This window comes from Rhinolophus hipposideros, assembly GCF_964194185.1.
Source record: "Rhinolophus hipposideros genome assembly, chromosome: 9".
Lineage (NCBI taxonomy): Eukaryota > Metazoa > Chordata > Mammalia > Chiroptera > Rhinolophidae > Rhinolophus > Rhinolophus hipposideros.
The window spans coordinates 32,479,149-32,488,266 of NC_138055.1; the positions used below are offsets into that span (position 1 = coordinate 32,479,149).

Here is a 9,118-nt window from a genome sequence, read left to right on the forward strand (position 1 = left end):
GAATAACCATTCAAAAGTTCAAAAGAATGTAGTAAAGAAAGATTTGGGTCACAATGGAAACGTAGCTACTACAGTGCCTAGCAATAAACTTAACAAGAAATATAAAATATTATTGAAGGAAGTAAAAGAAGGCTTAAACAAGTGGAGAGACATATCATATTCCTAAATTCAAATACAGCAGCTGTATTTGAAGAGACCCATGAAATCAGCCTATAAATTCAATGGAAGTTGTCATCATTTCTCATAAGGATTCTTTATGTAAATTGACAAGCTAATTTTAAGATGCAGTTGGTAGAATAAATGACAGTGAATCGAAAAACAATTTTAGAGAAGGAAGACTAGTAAGGAAGGATTGCCCTAGTAGATATTGAAACAGTCTGGTACTACAGTCTTTAAAATCATAGGTGTTGGTATTGGGTAGAACAAAATACAGCCACAAAAGAGAGCAGCAACCAAAAAGAGGGAGTCTTTCAAATGGATAAAGAAAGGATGGAGGATGTCTCCCTATTATGTAATACCGAAGGAAAAATAGTTATCTCTTTCTCACACTGTTCTCTAAAATAAAATCCAGATGGATTAACCATCAAAAAGTTAAAATCTCACAAAGCAGGAAATATAAATTACCCATAAAAGAACTTTAAAAAAACTGGGATAATATTTTTTTGAGCCATCAGATTGGCAAATATCCAAATATTTTCTAAAACACTGAGTTTGTAGAAAACAGCCACATTCTCATATTTTGCTAATAAGAGTATATATAAATTGACAGAAGCTCTATAGAGGCAATTTGGTGGTACCTATAGAAATTAAAAAGGCACATTTATCCTATTTCACATACATGTACACATGTGAAATGACATACATTGCGACAGTATGGTTAATAACTGCAAAAGATTAGAATAAAACTTAAATGTCCATTGATAGGAAACTGGTAATATAAATAATGGTACATCCATAGTGTTGACACAAAAAGCGTCCAAAGCTGTAGAGAACTTTTATAAGTGTGTTTGAGCTAAGCTAATGATATATGATGGGAAGATCTCAAATGCTCCTGATAATAACAATTTTGCAGTTTCTTTTATGCCTTTGAAATTAAGGAGGGAACATAAGATTACATGAAGGTAGAAGAAAGAAAGGCAGGGACTGGATTACAGGATAGTTAAGATTATTTGCCCTCGAGGACAGTTACATCTTAGAAGGAGGGGGTCTGAACAGGTGGTTCAGTATTTAGAAGGAGAGGTCTGAAAAGAGGCATTTCAAAGGTGTATTAACCTAGATGTACAGACACAATGGACAGGACTTGCTTAAAGCAAAGATAAGCCTTTTACTGAAAAGCTATAGGTCTGGGGCATGACTACCTACCATGTCCTGCCCAGTGAAGAATTTATGATTTATTGCAGCACCCCTTTTTTCATTCACAATAGTATAGAGCTACCAAATGGACTGAGAAAAACTCGAAATACTGATACAGAAATATCTCCAAGATATCTATTTTCTTATTTGTTCAGTTAATTTTTAAAACAGACTTCATTTTTTAGAGCAGTTTTTTGGTTCATAGCAAAACTAAGCGGAAAATACAGAGAATTCCTATTCCCACACCTGGACCGCCTTCCTCACTAGCCAGCACCAGAGTGGTACATTCGTTACAATCAATGGGCCTATATTAACACATCATTATCACCCAAAGTCCATAGTTTACATTTGGGTTCACTCTTGGTGGTGTACATTCTATGGACTTGGACAAATATATGACATATAGTCACCATTATAGTATCATACAGAATAGTTTCACTGCCTTAGAATCCTCTGCGCTCTGTCTAGTCATCTCTCCCTCCCTACCTCCTCTAACCCCTAGCAAACACTGATCTTTTTACTGTCTCCATCGTTTTGCCTTTCCTAGAATGTCCCATAGTTGGAATCACACAATATGTAGCCTTTTCATATTTGCTTCTTTCCCTTAATAATATGCATTTAATTTTCCTCCATGTTTTTTCATGGTTCCATAGCTCATTTCCTTTAGTACTGAATAACATTCCATTGTCTGGATGTACTGTGGTCTATTTATCCATCCACCTATGGAAGGACATCTTGGCTGTTTTCAAGTCTGGTCAATTATGAATAAAGTTGATATAAACATGTATATGCAGGTTTTTATATACATAAGTTTTCAATACATTTGGGTAAATACCAAGGAGCATAATACTGTATTGTAAGGTAAGAGTATATTTAGTTTTGTAACAAATAGAAATTGTCTTCCAAAGTGGCTGTAACATTTTGCATCCCAGAAATTAATGAAAGTTCCTGTTGTTTCACATTTTTGTAAGCATTTGGCATTGTCAGTGTTTGGATTTTGGTTATTCTAATAGGTGTGCAATGGTGTCTCATTGTTGTTTTAATTTGCAATTCCCTAATGACATAGATGTTTAGCCTCTTTCCTTTCCTTTTTTTTTTTAACATTAGAATGAAAGTCCACTCAGTTTTTTTTTTGTTTGTTTGTTTGTTTGTTTTTTATTTTATTTTATTGGGGAATATTGGAGAACAGTGTGTTTCTGCAGGGCCCATCAGCTCCAAGTTGTTGTCCTTCAATCTGGTTGTGGAGGGCACAGCTCAGCTCCAAATCCAGTCACCGTTTTCAATCTTTAGTTGCAGGGGGCACAGCCCACCATCTCATGCGGGAATTGAAGCGCAGCCTTGTTGTTGAGAGCTTGCACTCAAACCAACTGAGCAATCTGGCCACCCCTCTGGAAGCTCAGAGGCAGCTCGATGTCTTCAATGTAGTTGTGGAGGGCACAGCTCACTGACCCATGTGGGAATCAAACTGGCAACCCTTCCACTCAGAGCTCTCCCTCTAACCAACTGAGCCGCCTGGCCTCCCCGAGCATCTTTTCAAATGCTTACTTGCCATTTGTATATTTTCTCTGGTGAGATGTCTGTTCAGGTCTTTCATGCATTTTTTAATTAGATTGTTCATTTTGTCATTGCAAGGGTTTTTCCCTTGAGATCAAGTACATACTGTTTTTTGTAACACCAATCAATTTTCCGATTCTGTGACACCAACTGGATGTCCCAACAAATCAATTTCCGTCACTATCTACCTGGAGTCCGTCTTAGAACCCACAAGTTAAAAGGCTTATTCTCAAAAGTCTGCCCCCATGTCAGATGTCAATTCCAAATGAGGTGCTCAGCTACCCACACTTTTGCCTGAACAACCACAAACTCAGGAATTCTCATGAACCCTTCTCAGGTCCCATAATTTGCTAGAATGGCTTACAGAACTCAGGAAAACAATTATGTCTTTCACAAATATTTTCTCCCATTCTGTGGCTTGTCTTTTCATTCTTTTAGCAGTGTCTTTCATTGAGCAGACACTTGTTTATTTTAATGAAGAATAGCTTATCTATTATTTCTTTCATGAATCGTATTTCTGGTGTTGTATCTAAAAAGACATTACCATACCCAAGGTCATCTAAGTTTTCTCCTTCCTATGTCTTCTTCTAGGAGTTTGATACCTTTGTATTTTACATTTAGGTCTATGATCCATTTGAGTTAATTTTTGTGAAGGGTGTAAGGTCTGTGTCTAGATTCTTTTCTTTTTGTGTGGATATTCCGTTGTTCCAGCCTTTGCTCTTTTGTCAAATATATATATTTTAGTTCATTAAAAAGTGAGGCACAAATTAATATTTTCCTATGCTACTCTTTGTACAAAAATAAAGGTTGACATTTAGAGAATCCATGTATGTAGTTACATAAATATCCATAAAATTTCTGTTAAAGAACAAAATTCAACTGAGTACTTTTGAAGATCTAATTAGCTCTATTAAATTAGTCATGAATCAAGCAACATCCCATTTGGCAGCTAGAAATGGGCTCTGAGAAGTTGCACAAAATGGAAGGGTTTTGTAGGCAGGAGGATGGGACTAAGAAGTTAAAAGAGTGGATTATTTCAGGCAAAGGCACCTGCCTTAGGGAAAGGCAGGGGGTCTTATCAGGCAGATTACCTCACTAGTGCTGACCAGAAAATTCCAGACTGATTGTTTTAAAAATTCCACTCCTGAGAAAGTCTGCCACTGCAAGTAGGTTAATTATTAAATTTTGGTTTGGTGACATGGCTTAGCAAAATTGACTCCATTTTGATCTGTTGTTTCTTTTTACATCATGTCTCAGAAAAAAGTTACACTCCTTACAGCAATAACAATTAAATAACTATATAAACCAAAATATCGTTGCTTTGGAAAGGAAAATTGAGCAGTTGAGGGATAGAGATGGAAAGACTTTTCCTGTATACCTTTCCACAATTTGGATTAATGTAAATAAATTACCTATACTGTCAAATGACAAAGCTAAAATAATTTAGCAATGAGTTTGGTGTTCTTTATTCAAGGGAAAGTAATCCATGGATTGGGAGAAAACAGTGCCTCACACACAGTTGAGACCTCTTTCTGAGGGATCTGGAACAAGAGTGAGTTTTAGAGTTTTATCGAGTGTTAAAAGAAGCAACAGGGAAACGTGGCAAGATTGGCTAGGCGGTCAGGATTTCCTTATAAGGCTAGCAGGTCCTATTTCTAGGGTAAAGTAAGCAGCTAAAGCTGAATTGGAAGATGGTAATTAGTGTATGCTAAGTTTCTTGACTGGCGTGTCTGTAAGTGCCGGCTGACTTAGGTTTAGATTTGTGTCGGGGGTCTGACCACTGGGGTAGCCCCACTTTGTGGGTTCCAATATTAACTTAATCAATACAAAAAAAGAAGAAAAATGCAAAAATTAAGAAGTTTTGTGTGTATTTCTCTAGAAGATATATGCATATACAAAAGTTGCCAAAAAATGTATACACATCTTAAGAAAGGAAATAACTGTATTAAAATTGTAATAATCAATATATATCGATAACGAGATAAATACAAGTCATGTGTATGCTTTTTTTGGCACCTCTGGTATAAGCAAATATGTATATGTCATTTCTACTTGGAGGAGAATTTGGCATAGGATGTGGGGAAAATAGACAAGGGGAAAAAAGACATCCCAAAAAGAATCCAACTTGACTACAAAAATTAGCAGTCTCCAACTGGTAATTTTTAATTAGCTTATTTAATTTTGCAATACGAAAGCAAAAAAGAAAAAATTCCTGTGTCATTTAATCTACCTACATTGGTATTTCCCTGGCAGGTGTCTGCAAAATCATGTTAGTTCAATTATAGAACTTTGCATTATATATTAGGCACAACTATTCCCCTTGAGTTCTAATTAAACAAAGTTGAATCAACTTTCTGCCTACAGCATTTGTGCTTAAAAGAAAAAAAAAACCCATAGCATTATTCTATATATCCTTGGAAAAATTTTAAAAGAGAGAATAAATGTCTTCTCTCAAAGGGTTAAATTCAGACAAAATTTTTAAACCCACTAGAAAATGGCTTCCACATTCCAAAGGATGAGGAAGGAAAACTATGAAATCATTTTGCATGGATTTGTTCAGCAAGGGAAGAGCTGGCTCATTTTCCATGTGGGCTGCCAAGTTCACCAGCCGTGGGGGAAAATGTTTTTACTCTTACTTTCTTACCTCACATACTGCAGTCTTATGGAAATGAAAATCCCATTTGGAGATCAGATTCTTCAGATGGATTTAATTTATATACCATTTGACCAAGTCAATCAGACCAAGCTTAGTGGATGGCTTTTTTCATTACAATGTTGTGGGCTTTGCTTAGAAATTTTTTTTTCTAAGTTACAGAGTCATTTTAACAAGTACAGCATCTAATTTTGGCTTTGTAGCTAATTATCTTTGGACTGCATTAAAATTTTCTCCTGAGTAATAATTATGTTGCCTCTCCTTAAAAGCAAACTTTCTGAATCATCATCTGATTTCACCTTTTAAAATCTAGAGTTTTGCCCAGATTCATTGGTAGCAAAGTATGCTCAAGGGAACCGATTTCAGCCTGTAGCCAGTTGTGTAGTTGTCAGAAATGTGCAAGAATGGAACAGACCAGGGCAAGAAAACAATACAATTAGAACTTCTCAGAGATCAGACTGTCTCATTCTAAGATAGGGCCCAGTGTCCTAACTTCACTGCTTTTCCTTATTGTTTGAAAATATAAATGAATTAATTTACTCTATCTTACAGAGCTGCAGCCTGTTGGATTTAACAGATGATTGCATACCAGCATGGGCACCCACATATAAATGTGTGCCCTGGGATTAACGGTTGCTGCTATTCTGTCCCTTCAAGGGAAGTTGGAGTAAAGCACACCTCCTGCCACTTCATTATGTCAGAGGTTTGTGTCTCCCATTAGTAAATCCACAGAGAGCAGGGACTTCCTGCCAGCCAAATAGTGTAGATGGAATAGATTCAAATATTTGAGACAGAACCTGCATTGTGTCTGATCCTTTCCAGTTGGTTTCTCTAGCTGAGGGAGCCAATAAGAACACCCTATTCTCTCCCCAGGCTCCTGGTGCCTCCAGGAATTGCTTCTCTCCTGTTTCTAGGCTTTATTTACCCCTTTCTCCAACAAAAAAAGAAAAGAAAAGATTTCTAAATTCTTTGCCAGAGACCCCACAAATCCTGGCACATAGTAGGTGTTCAGTAAATATGTGTTGAATAAATAAAAATGCTAAATTATGGCCATATGTGACCTGTTTGCCAGACTGTTGGAAATGATGGGCCCTGTAGCTGTTGACAGCTAAGAATTCTGGGGCGGGAAGTGTTTTGAAGACCTCTCATTGATGTGAGCTGTAAGAACTCTGTCAGTGATATGCTAATGCGTGTAGATAGCTGTGTTTGAGGCAGTGGAGGGAAGGCTTAACATGCTTTATAAGTGCCAAAATGCATAATTTGTTTTGGGCAAACTAACTATTGTTACTTAAACTAAAGCTAACTTCCATATCAATGGCATAGAAGTTATGACAGCAATGATTAGGTTCACAGAAAGACTGCGGGAATGCTAACAGATGCAAACACATGCCCATTTTACTGACAGATAAACTGAATCACTGGCAAAGCTATAAGCAAATACGAATCAGTCTGTGGGAGCTTGGACTACAATTAGGGAGTGGATCTTCTGAAACTAGAAGTCTGCTAAGCAAACAAACAAACCTACTTTCATATTTCATAAAACACAAAGGAAATCATCTTAGGCCCTAATGTTCATTACTAGCACAAGTGTTATAATAACTCTACAGCTTATCTGAGAATTCAATGTTAGAAATTAGTCACAGGAGAGGATGTAGCTCGCCATCAGCATGGAAAGCACCTGAGCAGGCAGCAGTGCCTGCCGGATAGACCCTACCATGAGGACAGACACTCAGACTGCTCAGATAGCCACATGGTCTAGAAAAGGATAAAGAGGCAAAGAGAGAATTTCTTCTTCTGCTTTTAGTTCTTTGCTCTTACAGAGTCAGAGGAACCTGTGGATGAAAAAGCGGTGCTGTAATAAATTATAAATTCCTAACTGGGTAAGTCATAGTCAGTAGTTAGGCCCTAGGCCTGTAACTTTTTAGTAAAAGGCTTATCTTTGCCTGAAGCAAGCCCTGTCCATTGTGTCTGTACATCTAGGTTAACATACCTTTGAAATGCCTCTTTTCAGATCCCTCCTTCTAAAATATGTAACCGTCCTCAAGAGAGCACATAATCTTGTTCGTTATTCCATATTCCAATCGCTGACTTGCTTTCTCCTACCTTCATGTAGTCTTTTTTTATGTCCCCTCCTTAATTTCAAATGCATAAAATAAACTGCAAGACTGTTATTCTCCACTTATGTCCCCGGGCTTTAGCTGGGTAGGAAGTGCTTCTTGGAGCATAGAGAAGGTCACAAGTCATGTGATGATGGCTCTCAGAGTAACCTTTCTTGAAGCTGTCCCTGAAGGACAGCAGGCTGCTCAGAACCCTTCTGCCTAGAGAACCAGGCAGCCCAGAAACCGAGTGTGGATATTGAACTTGCAGGAAAGCGGTTCCTCATGGCAGTTGACCTAAAGCGATTCCTCTGTAAAAAATGTCCAAGTGTTGAAGGGCTCCATGCTATTGTTGTGTCAGAGATGAGTACCTGTTATTGAAGTGGCCAGTGATAATACTCCAGAGCATGCTTTAAGATCTGGTTTCTTAACAGACCAAGGTAGCAAACTTGGACTTTCAGAAACTAAAATATTGGCTGTTACAATAATACCTGCCAGGTGGTTCAATTCCATCATTTACCTTTGGTGGTGAGTTTCATAGACAGTAGCACTGCCAATATAGGACTAATGGTCAGCCTAGAAAAGGAACTTGCTCCATTATTTGAAGAATTGAGACAAGTTGTGGAAGTTTCTTAATCTCACAGTGGTTTTGATGTCTACCTTATCTTCATTATTACAGACACAATATGGATCCAATCTTTAGACAACAATACTTATATCGATGTACTCAAAAGAAAGGGCCTCTTCTTCCACCTTAGACTAGAGGAAGAGCCTATAGATATAGTTTATGGAAAGATTGATTGTTATCTTTTCTTGCATAGGGTCTTTTCTTGTTTACTGAGATCTGGGGATACCACAGAAATGGTTCAGTCTATCACAGCTCCCATGGAGTTAATCCAGTCACTATCTGCATGAGATTCTTTTTGGTGGATCAGAATCAAAATGGTTTAATCCACTTGAGTCATGAAGTGTCCCCAGACCTGCAGAATGAAACAGATCCCTTTCATTTTTTAACTTTCATTTATTTTAAGTGTGTTTTTCCCATCAGTTCCAAGTCAAACTGACTTGTTTCAACCTAGTTGTGGAGGACGCAGTGGCCCATGTGGGGATCAAACAGGCAACCTTGTGGTTAAGAGCACCATGTTCTAACCAGCCAATCTAACCAGCCACCCCCGAAACAGATCCTTTATTGTGAATAATAATCAGCACTTTTTTTTTTTTTTAAATTGGGGAATATTGGGGAACAGTGTGTTTCTCCAGAGCCCATCAGCTCCAAGTCGTTGTCCTCCTATCTAGATGTAGAGGGCGCAGCTCAGCTCCAAATCCAGTCGCCATTTTCAATCTTTAATTTCAATCTTGAGTTGCAGGGGGCGCAGCCCACCATCCCATGGAGCAATTGAATTGGTAATCTTGTTGAGAGCTCATGCTCTAACCAACTGAGCCATCCGGCCGCCACTTCAGA

At 37.8% G+C, this 9,118-nt stretch overlaps 1 pseudogene across 1 annotated transcript; it reads left to right on the forward strand.

The window, feature by feature from the left end:
• The first annotated feature begins 7,941 nt into the window (after window positions 1–7,941).
• Window positions 7,942–8,292, forward strand: LOC308501611 (ragulator complex protein LAMTOR3-like; annotated as a pseudogene). The gene has a single exon. The product of its transcript is annotated as a ragulator complex protein LAMTOR3-like (transcript).
• The last annotated feature ends 826 nt before the right edge of the window (window positions 8,293–9,118 follow it).